This window comes from Pinus tabuliformis, chromosome 1_2 (genome assembly GCF_031772625.1).
Source record: "Pinus tabuliformis cultivar Carrire ecotype Pingquan chromosome 1_2, CPIR1, whole genome shotgun sequence".
Classification (NCBI taxonomy): domain Eukaryota; kingdom Viridiplantae; phylum Streptophyta; class Pinopsida; order Pinales; family Pinaceae; genus Pinus; species Pinus tabuliformis.
Window position 1 is genome coordinate 294074027 of NC_142298.1, and position 10721 is coordinate 294084747.

Genomic DNA, 10721 nt, shown 5'->3' on the forward strand with positions numbered 1-10721 from the left:
GAACCACTCCTCTATTCTCCCAGGCCTTGTTCCATATGGGAGAGCCTTTCACTATTCTTGTCACATGTATGATATCAGAAGACGACCAGGCATTGCCATATTTTTCCTTCCAGATGCTTGCCCATTGAGCTATAGGATCCTTAACCCACCTCCACCAAAGTTTGGCTCCTAGAGCCTTACTGAGAATCTCTAGATTATCCAGACCAAGGCCTCCTTGGTTCTTGGGTTTATAGATCTTTTCCCAAGAGACTAAAGCCCATATTTTCCTTCTTTCCTCTTTGCCCCAAAGAAAATCTCGTTGAATATTCCTAAATTGTTGCAAGACTCCTATTGGAGCTGGGAGGGCTGATAGCATAAAGATTGGGATAGCTTGGAGTACTGCTTTAGTAAGAACTAGTCTACCAGCTAAATTTAAAGATCTGATTGTCCATTTCCTGACCTTGTCTTGCATTTTAGTTGTTAACGGATCCCATATGCTCTTGTGTCGGGGTTTAGCTGTAAGAGGAACTCCCAAATACTTAGAGGGAAGGGATTCTCTTTGAAAGCCTAAAATTCTGGAGACATTTCTCTGGATGGCAATATGAGTGTTAAAGAAAAATATTTTTGATTTGGAAAGATTGACTTCCATACCTGTAGCCTTAGCGAAGTCATTCAAAATTTGTTTGTAAGCAAGTGCTTCTTTAACTGTGGGAATTCCCTGTAACATGGTGTCATCAGCAAACTATTAATGAGCCAGAACTTGCCCATTCTCCGAAAGTTGGAGTCCTTGAATTCTTCCCATTACTCTTGCATGCTTAATGGATCGTCCCAGCCCTTCCATCATGAGGATGAAGAGAAAAGGAGAGAGCAGATCTCCCTGTCTAAGTCCCCTGGAAGGGAGAAAAAGTTCAGAAGGAGAGCCATTCACTAAAATTGAAAAGCTGGATGTAGTCACTAGGGCCATGACCCATCTGACCCAATTATGATCAAAACCAAATGCTGTGAGAAATTTTTTGATGTATATCCAATTCACTTTGTCATAAGCTTTGGCTATGTCTAGTTGCATGATCATACCCGCTCTCTTGTTGCTTGTTAACGAGTGAACCACCTCATGAGCTTGAATTATATTGTCCAGAATTTTTCTGCCTTCTACATACCCAGTTTGTTCCCCCGAGACAAGCATGGGCAGCAGGGGTTTGAGTCTGTTAGCCACAACCTTGGAAATTATCTTGTAGACCACATTGCATAAAGCGATGGGCCTATATCTCTCTAGCGTTTGAGCATTATCCTGTTTTGGAATAAGGGCAATAAAGGAGGTATTGAGAGCTTTCAAAATGGTCTTGTTCCGCCTGTAATCTTCTACCATTGCTACAATATCCCTTTTTATGATATTCCAACAGGCTTTGAAGAAATCAACATTGAATCCATCCGGAACTGGTGCCTTGCTATTTTTCATTTCCTTGAAGACCTCACTGACCTCCTTTTCAGTTACAGGTTTAGTGAGATTACAATTATCCTCTCTGGATACCAATTTAGGGATATGTTTAATTAAGTCCTTAATGAAAGGTTCTCTTCCTGAAAAGTTTTCCTTGGCAATGTCACGAAAGTGCTTTACTAACACTACTTCAATCTCCTCATGGGATTGATGAATTTGGCCATCCTTGTCCTTGATCGAAGAGATTCTGTTGTGAGTTCTGTTTGCGATGGTAGATCTATGGAAAAATTTAGTATTACGTTCTCCTTCTTTTAGCCATAGAACCCTAGTTTTTTGTTTCCAAAAAATTTCTTCTTGTTTAGACAACATTTCCCATTCTTGGTGATATTTCTCTGCTAGATCATTTTTGTCTTTATCAAAGCCATCCTTGATCAAAGCTTGATTGAACTCTAGGATTTTGTTTTCCACAGTTTTCTTACTTGTGAAAATATTGCCAAATTCCTTGTTGTTCCAATCCTTTAGCTTCAGCTTGATGTGTTTTAATCTTTTATGTAGCATGAACATAGTCGATCCCTGAATCTGCAGGTCTTCAATCCACCATTTTCAATATTGCTGATGAATTCAAGGTGTGAAAGCCATATATTTTCAAACCTAAACAGTTTGTTTCTTGGGGTACCAATGCCCTTGATCTCCATTTGGATTGGCCAGTGATCTGAGCCTCCAAAAGGAAGAATACCTACTATTATTTCCTTGTCCAGAAGCATGAGCTCCTCAGAGATCATGAATCTGTCTAGCTTGGAAGCTACCTGGGAATCCCCTCCTCTTTTGTTGTTCCATGTACATAGACCATTGTTTGTCTCAATGTCCACCAGCTTCATGTTTTCTGAAAAGATTTGGAAAGTTGAGGAATCTTTGTTTAGTGCTCTTGTACCCCCTTTTTTCTTCGAGAGAGATCTAATCATGTTGAAGTCTCCTCCTATAACCCACGGTAGCCCTACATATCTGTTCCAGAGGTCCACCAAGGAATCAATAAACCTGATTTTTTCATATAACCTTTGAGGGCCATAAACATTCGTTACTAGATAAGTGTCCCTATCTCCTACAGGCTGTATAACAACTGATAAATAATTCCTTGATGCCTCCGCATCAATTATTCCTATTTTTTGGGGATTCCAGAGGGTGAGGATACCCCCTGCTGTATTTTCTGCTTTGACTTCTATAAATTCATATCTGCTGAGCCACTTACTATGGATTTGCCTTAACTTTTGGACAGAGCATTTCGTTTCTTGGACAAAAATTATATCCGGAGCTGCCTGTTTCATTCTGTTATTCAACATTCTCTGTTTTCTCTTGCTGCCTAGACCTCTGATGTTCCAAGTTGTAAACTTCATAATTACAGATTGGTAAAGGAGTAACTGGTTAGATCTTTCATCTTACCTGAGTCTATCATGAGCTTGCCACATTCCATTAGTAGCTCGTTCTGCTTTTTTCTGCCTCTTTTTTTTCTTGGGTTTCTTGGAGCTAATCCTGGAGTTGTTTTTACTGTTTTCACTCCTTGGTTGCCCTGTCTTTCAATTTTGTTTTCCTCTGCCAAGCCCTTTTCCTGAGTTTTCCATAAGAATAACTGTTTTATTCAATTGCATTCTTCTTGTGGTAGAGATTCTACCCCACCAATTGTTCCCTTACTCAAGAACCCTTCTAGATCTAGGTTTTCCCTGTCCAGAATCTCTTGTAACTCATTGTCCTCCATTTCCATCTCACTCCAGGTCATTTCCTGATCCATATCCATCTATGATTCACTCATCATGATCCCTTTTTGTTTTTCATTTACCTGTTCCTCATCATGTTCTTCTTCCTTCTCCTGCTTATCATAACCATCCTTCATTACTTGATCTTCAACTATTGTTTCTTCCTCCTCTTCAAGAACATGGAACTGATTCGGCCTCACCTTTTGACCTCCACTTAGGTGTTGTTTTGGCCCTTTTTTGCCACTTTTACCTTTGTGAGCTACTTTGTGAAAGCTATCTATTTCTTTCATTGTGTTAGGTTTGCTTTTGTTCTCTACTTTACTGAGAGGGCAGTCTCTTAGAAGGTGCCCGTGTTCATGACATTTACGACATCTAAATGGAATATGCTCATAGTCAACTGTCTGCACCCATTCCTCATCATAAACCTCCAATATGACCTCGTCCGGAAGTGCTCCAGATAGATCCATCTCTACACAAATCCTAGCAAAGGAGGTATATTTTCCCCTTCTTGTGGCTTCAGAAGTTTTGACATACCTTCCTAATTTATTGCCTATGGCTGTTAGTGATTCTATTTGCCAATAATCCAGAGGTAGAGAATAGAGTCTTACCCAAACCGGGACTGAGGTAAAGGTTTCCTTCTCTGGAATTAAGTTCATTATCCACGGCCGCATATAGAGCCCTGCTACTGCATAGAAGTAGGGCCCGCCTTCAAACACTCTGTCTTTTTCTTCAATATTTGCAAACACCACAGTGAAGAATCCCTTGGATCCTAGATGAAGATCAATGCTTCCTTTAGGCTTCCAGTGGTATCTGATCCATGTTTGTAAAGCCTTTTTAGTGGTCCATAGTCCCATGAATTTGCATATGATTGCATAAGACTGCATGTGCTCCCTGTATGCCTGCAACACTGGGTCATTTAAGATTACTCTAGGAGTGATTTCAGCTTTGGGCTTGCACGGTCCCTTTTGTTTCATGTCTTTTGTTCTTTGTTTTTTGTCATTTTCCTCCTTGTCCTTTGTGCCATCGTTCTCCTTTGCTTTGTTACTTTCTGATTCCTCTTCCCTGTTTTTCTTCCTTCCTTAGAGTTACCTCTGCCTGATTTTGGATGTTTCTTGCCCTTGTTGGCCACTACCTCTTTGTAGGATGGAGTGGAGCTCCCTCCTCCGCATCTGTCCATGGAGAAAATCCTACGCAGAAACCCTCAACTCTGGTCTTCCGCTCTCCCCTTCTCCCCCCGAGTCTTCATGAGCTTTCATTTCAAGTAAAAGAAAATAAAGAATTCAATAAGAATACATAAATAAACTTTGATATTGTTGTTAGTTGTTTCTGAGCACATGTATAATAAATCCTATCATTTACCTAGTTTATCATCAACCCACATTTCCTATACTTTTATTTCAAGTAAAAAAATAAAAAATCAATAAAAAGATGATAAATAAATTGTCAAATAAAAATGTTAGAGGTGATTCGGTAGAATGCTTGTTATCATTGCATATATTTACAACTACTTATTGGAATGATGATGACCTTGTTCACCAGAATGAGGAATGGGGCCCAAAGAATGTGCTTGATGTTTAGAATGTATTAAGCCAACAATTTAAAATGTGTTTGAAGTTTAGAATATGTTTGAATTTCAGAATTTATTAAGCTAGCTATTTAAAATAAAATAGACATAAAACAAAATGACTTAATAACACACAGAAGGCTTATGGTTAATAAAAATTGTATCTTCTCCTCTTTCCAGAAGGTATCAAAATTTTCACACCATAAGGCGTTCCACTTTGAAATCAACTCCTCCCTTATCTTATCTGTCTTACTATTACTCGTTTGATCTGATGTTAGATGATTAAAATGTTTGGAACCATTGGATCAAAGCTCCCATTATAACTGAAACTTAGACCATCTATTATGCTTCTCTGTAGATTTTAGGGTTTAGTAGAGGAGGCGAGAGAAGACTCGAAGCGGAGAAGAGGAAGCAAAGGCAAGCAGATGGCAAAATGGTGGTGAAGGGCAAGCGATGCAGGGTTGAGGTAATGACTAAGGAGTATACCATCAATATTCACAAGTGCCTCCATGGTTGCACTTTAAAGAAAGTGGATCTAAAGACCGTAAAGGAGATTAGGAAATTTGACCAAAAGGCTATGGGAACCACTAATGTGAGGCTTGATGTGAAACTTAATAAGTTGTATGGAGCAGGGGCATCAAGAGTGTGCCCAGGAGGATGAGGGTTCAGATCTCCAGGAAGAACAATGATGAAGAATATGCCAAGGAGGAGCTCTATTTGACTATAATATGTTTTGGCCCCAGCCTTAATGATCAGGACTTATTTTTCTATGTATTAATACAGATTTTGGTCCAATTGCTAAGACATAAATATCTTTGACCTCGTTTATATATATATATATATATATATAGATATAGATATATATAGATATATATCTAGTTCTGAGAATAACATGAGGTGTTTCTTCAGTTTGAACAAACAATTGTAGATTGTTCTGTATTTGTATTGCAGGGTAAAAGCCTTCAGTGTTGATATGAAAATATTCTGCTTTATCTACTGCATTCTTTATCTTGTTCTTGTCCTATTTGCATTTACATAAATGCAATACACTTCAGCTAAAAATGTTTTAACATGTGTCCAACTTTTGTGAATAAGCCTAGACTGTCATGCATGCTTCAAGCCTTACATATGCATTCAGTCTTCATATGTCAAATTTCCCTAATCTATATTAATCCAACTTTTTATCATGATGCTTTGTTTTTCTTCAAATATCATTGGCCCTAAACCCTTCTATATATCTATCTGGGAGTTTTTTTCACCTGTGAGAATTCTCTTGGTTGTATGTCAAAGTAAGTTCATGATTTGCATCTATGCTAAAAAATCGTCTAACATGGGCGTGATTTGTCCATGATAATACAGGAAATTCAAGTGGAAATGGGTCATGCAGGAGAGATGAGGTATCCATATTATCTTGAGAGTAATGGTACGTGGATATTCCCGGGAATTGGAGCATTTTAGTGTTATGATAAGGTATATAATTTTTTTTTAAATTACTTTCTACAGAGCATAGATGCATCTTACCTTTTTTATATATCTACATGTGTATACCTACTATATAAGTTTTAAAGCTGCTGGGGTCAATGTCCCTTATTAACTAGTTTGGATATCCTTGTATTGCAGTATATGGTCTCTAATCTTAAATTTGTAGCTGAATCATCTCACAAGAAGGAATGGGGTAATGGGGGCCCAAGTGACGCATGCCACTAAAACAACTGGCCCGAGGACACACCATTTTTGAGAAGATATGGTTCCTGGAATACTCCTTATGGTGATTTTTTCCTTGAGTGGAATTCTGGTATGCTTCTTGATCATGGAGAGAGAATCCTGACAAAAACTAAAGCCATTTTTCATGGCACCGGTGCCAAGATTTCTGGAAAAGTGGTTGTAATACATTGGCATTATGGAACCAAATCCCATGCTCCTGAGCTCACTGCTAGATATTATAATACCTGATTCAGAGATGGGTATCGTCCAATAGATTCCATGCTTGTGAGACATGGGGTGATTTTCAATTTTACTTGCATTGAAATGAAGTATTGGGAACAACTAGGAGATGCACAATGCTCCCCAAAGAAACTGATCAAACAAGTCATCCTTGCAACTTAGGAAGATGAGGGCCCTCTTGCTAGGGAGAATTCTCTTCCAAGATTTGATCAAGATGCATACGATCATATCGTTAGGAATGACAATCTCTGACTATGAGAAGATGGTCATAACACAACAGTGGAAACCATGTGTGCATTCACTTATTTGAGAAAGAACCAACATTTGTTCCACCTTGAAAGTTGGAGGTTATTTGTCTCATTTTTTAGAAAAATTGCACAAGGAGGGGCCTCAAATTCATGGGAACATGAACACAGAGACACAGACTCATTTATCTATGTTACAGTCCCATTGGTCCAAGAGGCTGCTACACTCTTACATAATTAAGCCTAAATCTTACCTTTTTTGAAGTAGGCAAAATATGAGTGTAAAACATATTTATTGTTGGAATTAAACAAATGTGTTATTCCACCTATCCTTCTCCTCCATGTGATCTTGTGCAAATACATGCTTGTAATGGCTATGCAAACTCAGTATAATTAGTTTTTGTTACATTAACATGAATACATGCTTTTAATGGCTACGCAAACTCACTATCATAAGGCTTTGTTGCATTAACATGACTTCCAACTCAGTATAATTAGCCTTTATCACATTAACATACATTTATTTGAAGATGTGTTTCAACATTGTCATTGCAATTGAAGAAGAATTTGTATCATTGCAATTGAAGAACAATTTATTGTGATTAATTTAATAAATTACTATGTATGGAATTCATTTTATTCAAGCTTAATCCAAGCATTTAATTATTTCCCCATATTTGTTCAAACTTGAAAACTTCAAAAAAGGAGCACAACATCCCGACATTGGAAAGGACCAAAACCCATGCGTTTCTTCAGTTTGAACAAACCAATATAGATTGTTGTGTATTTGTACAGTAGGGTAAAAGCCTCCAGTGTTGATATGAAAATTTTCTGCTCTATCTACTTCATTCTTTATCTTGTTCTTGTCCTATTTGCATTTACATAAATACAGTACACTTAAGTTGAAAATGTTTTAACCCGTGTCCAAGTTTTATGAATAAGCCTAGACTATGATACATGCTACAAGTCTTAGATATCCATTTAGTCTTCATATGTCTAATTTCCCTAATCTATATTAATACAAGTTTTTATCACAATGCTTTGTTTTTCTTCAAATATCATTGACCCTAAACCCTTCTATATATCAATTTGGGAGTTGTTTTGACCTGTGAGAATTCTCTTGGTTGTATGTCAAAGTAATCTGGTTATTGTAATCTCTGGTAAAAATACGTTTAACATGCATGTGATTTTTCCATGATAATACAAGAAATTCAAGTGGGAATGGGTCCTATAGGAGAGATGAGGTATCCATCTTATCCTGAGAGTAATGGTACGTGGAGATTCCCGAGGATTGGAGCATTTCAGTGTTATGATAAGGTATAGACAATTATTTTCAATTACTTTCTACAGAGCATAGCTGCATCACATATTTTTTATGCATCTACATGTGTATAGTTACTATATAAGTTTTTAAAGTTGTTGGGGTCAATGTCCCTTATTAACTATTTTGGATATCCTTGTATTGTAGTATATGGTCTCTAATCTTAACGTTGTAGCTCAAGTTGTTGGCAAGAAGGAATGGGGTAATGGGGGCCCAAGTGACACAGGCCACTACAACAATTGGCTTGAGGACACACCACTTTTTAGAAGATATGGTGGTTGTAATACTTCTTATGGTGAGTTTTTCCTTGAGTGGTATTCTGGTATACATCCTGGTAATGGAGAGAGAAATTTCCTAACAGTAGTCGAAGCCATTTTTCGTGGCACCAGTGTCAAGCTTTCTAACAAAGTGGCTAGAATACATTGGCTTTATGGAACCAGATCCGATGCTCCCCCTCTTTCTTGGGAGAATGATATTCCAATATTTGATCAAGATGCATACGAACATATCGTTAGGAATTCCAATCTCCCACTACCAGAAGATTGTCATAACACCACAGTGGAACCCATGTGTGCATTCAATTATTTGAGAATGAACCAACATTTGTTCCAGCTTCAAAATTGGAGGTTATTTGTCTCATTTGTTAGAAAAATTGCATAAGGAGGGGCCTCAAATTAATGGGAGAAAGAACACAGAGATACAAACTCATTTGTCTATGCTGCAATCCCATTGGTCCAAGACATTGTTGTACTCTTGCACAATTAACCCTAAATCTTACCTTTTTTGAAGAAGGCAAAATATGAATGTAAAACATATTTATTGTTGGAATTAAACTAATGTGTTATTTCACCTGTCCTACTCCTACATGTGTTATTGTGCAAATATAGGCTTGTAATGGCTATTCCAACTCAGTATAATTAGTTTTTGTTACATTAACATGAATACAAGATTTTATTGGTTATGCCAACTTAGTCTCATCAAGTTTTGTTACATTAACATGACTTCCAACTTGTTAATTTATGGTACGTTCTATGCTTATAACAGTTTACTTCTTTTTCTTATTATATTCCACCGATTAGCAATCACATGTACATAAAGTAAAGTGCAGATAGAACATTAAACAATCAACAGAAAACAAGCCAAGACAAGAGACACAAGATGTGGTGGCTAGCCAGGGACAAACCCCACAATGTGTGGGGAAACCCTTTGATCAAATCTTCTTTTATCTTCATTAATTCAGTAGAGAGAAATAGTACAATAAATCTGATTCATATCAGCAGTAGCAAACCCTAGATCAGTAGCATCAGCATTAGCGGCTTCATTATCAAACTAGGGCAGACCATATCTCATAAACCGACAGTCGGATTGACTTCATTCCACCACCAAAAGTTTCGGCTTGCAGAGGAGGTTTAGATGAACCTACAGAGCAGTTTAGATGAGGAGATCTTCTAGGCCACACAAGTCAATCTTTACTTCTGCAGTTGCAGCTTCAGTTTCAGCAGTTTCCGGCTTCAAACTAGGGCAATCGATATCTTGCAAACCGTTCGTCGGATTGACTTCATTCCACCACCAAAAGTTGCGGCTTTCAAAGGAGGTTCAGATGAACCTACAGCGCAGTTCCAAAGAGGAGATCTTCTAGGCCACGTAAGTCAATATTTACTTCTGCAGTTGCCGCTTCAGTTTCAGCAGTTTCCGGCTTCAAACTAGGGCAGTCGATATCTTGCAAACCGTTCATCGGATTGACTTCATTCCACCACCAAAAGTTGCAGCTTTCAAAGGAGGTTTAGATGAACCTACAGAATAGCTCCAAAGAGGAGATCTTCTAGGCCACGCAAGTCAATCTTTACTTCTGCAGTTGCAGCTTCAAATTCAATAGTTTCCGGCTTCAAACTAGGGCAGTCGATATCTTGCAAACCGTTCGTCGGATTGACTTCATTCCACCACCAAAAGTTGCAGCTTTCAAAGGAGGTTCAGATGAACCTACAGTGCAGTTCCAAAGAGGAGATCTTCTAAGCCATGCAAGTCAATCTTTACTTCTGCAGTTGCATCCTCAGTTTCAGCAGTTTCCGGCTTCAAACTAGGGCAGTCGATATCTTGCAAACCGTTCGTCGGATTAACTTCATTCCACCACCAAAAGTTGCGGCTTTCAAAGGAGTTTCAGATGAACCTACAGCATAGCTCCAAAGAGGAGATATTCTAGGCCACGCAAGTCAATCTTTACTTCTGCAGTTGCAGCTTCAAATTCAACAGCTTCCGGCTTCACATGTGTGAGAGAGAGAGACCCATTTCAGCGCAGTAGAGAAGAGACTCATATCTACGCAGTAGAGAGAGAGAGATGTGATGAGATGAGTGAGTCCAAATGAGGAAAAATCCTCTTATATTTATACACAATGTTGGTGGGTGAATAGATGTGACTGTTGGGCTTCTGAGCCTACATGAGTTGTAGGTCGGCTTGATAATAATTCCATAATCAAAATAAATTCAT

General features: G+C 38.2%; 1 pseudogene; it reads left to right on the forward strand.

Moving 5' to 3' along the window:
• The first annotated feature begins 6523 nt into the window (after positions 1 to 6523).
• On the forward strand, positions 6524 to 7156 carry LOC149205499 (beta-amylase 1, chloroplastic pseudogene; annotated as a pseudogene).
• The last annotated feature ends 3565 nt before the right edge of the window (positions 7157 to 10721 follow it).